The 1,485-nt window shown below is 43.4% G+C and overlaps 1 protein-coding gene across 1 annotated transcript in view; it reads left to right on the forward strand.

The window, feature by feature from the left end:
• The first annotated feature begins 801 nt into the window (after positions 1-801).
• The window catches only part of SLU7 (SLU7 homolog, splicing factor), a 17,901-nt gene continuing 17,217 nt past the window's right edge, over positions 802-1,485 (forward strand). Inside the window, exon 1 of the mRNA XM_012808809.2 lies at positions 802-877. The gene's annotated coding sequence lies outside the window, so the exon portion shown is untranslated. The remainder of the gene's footprint in view (positions 878-1,485) is intronic.

Raw genomic sequence — 1,485 nt, forward strand, 5'->3', positions numbered from 1 at the left:
ACGGCACAGCACTCTACCGAGGGTGATAAAGTGAGACTGTCTCTAAAAATAAATTAGATTCTGTTTTATTGGTTTCTTTTATTGAGGCAAGGGCGTTAACTATATTCTAACTTTTACAATAGCCTCCAAACCCCAAAACTGCATGGGAAATTCTGCCACCAAATTACTGCTTATTTTTCAGTATTTTATTTCATTGTGATTACTTTTAAAGGAGGATTGGGATGTCATAGACACTTCTTTTTCAAAAACGAAAATCCTCTTTGGAAATTTTTTCTAACTGTAAAACCCAAGGTCACTTCAGGGCTAGTTGTCACAAATCCCAAAATGTGACCTGTGTTCCCTTAGCAACTTTCTACAAGTGCAATCTAATAATTTAATAATTATTTTAGTGTTTTTCTCATCTGCACGAGGTAAATTCGAGACAGTAAAAATACTCTTCACCATATCCTCGTTGCATTATACAGCCGGGCTACTAATACATGCAATTTTAACTGTTAATACGTCGCGAACTTTCCCATTCATTTGGGAATGGGAGTTTAGCTTCAGCTGTTGTCTGTTCTGGGTACGAATTTTTTCTTTTTTAAAGTCCTAAAAGTCTGCGATTCTAAAATAACGAGAGTCCACAAGCAGAAGCCAAAAAGACGCTCAACCTTAAAGCCTAGACCCAGAATAAATACAGTCAAAGGCGCAGCTCGAAATGTCGCGAGACTCTCCGCACGAGATCTTCTGAGCCCTAGGAAGTTGTTAGTGCGCATGTGTGGGTCACCCGGAAGCTGTTGCGGTGGCTGCCGAAGGCAGTGGGAAGTTGGGAAGTAAACATTACGAGATTGGCTTTATTTCTGTCAGATGGTTTTGGGGTCGGCTGTGGTGAGAGCGGGTAAGGAAATACAGTATTCTTAGAATTGGCAGGCAGAGGAGAGTTGGGGAACCTCAGAAAGTGTATCGAAGACTCCTAATTACTAGACATAGCTTCACGGGAGAGGTGAGCCCGAGGTTGATGAAGGAACGGGAAACAGGGACTGAGGAGAAAGCCGCTGTTCAAGGGCGCAGACTGGCACCTCCGCAGACCAACACTGTGCCTTCAGGGAAGGAGTCGAGATCACTGAGAGGGTGTTCCCTCTGTCGCGGTTGTTTTAAGTAAGCCTCAGACATCGTAAGGTTTGAACCTCAGTTTTTCCCGTTAAGTAGGGATGATTCTGCTTCACGGAGGTATTATACAGGTTCAACGATATCAACTGTGTAAAGCGCAAAATAGTGTCTTACAGGAAGCACCCGCTTAAATGGGAGCTACTGTTGTTTTTACTTGGAGAAAGTAGCTCCCTCCACTGCGGGAATCTAATGAGTACAGCTTCGTGACTACAACATTGTATTCTATTTTAGGAGTTGGTTGTTTTGGTTTTTGACGCAGGATTTCAGTCTGTCTCCTGGACTAGAGCCTACTGCAACCCATAGGCCTCAAGCCATCCACCTGACTCAGCCTCCTGA

This window comes from Otolemur garnettii, unplaced genomic scaffold (assembly GCF_000181295.1).
Source record: "Otolemur garnettii isolate 467f Iridium unplaced genomic scaffold, OtoGar3 scaffold00003, whole genome shotgun sequence".
NCBI classification, from domain to species: Eukaryota; Metazoa; Chordata; class Mammalia; order Primates; family Galagidae; genus Otolemur; species Otolemur garnettii.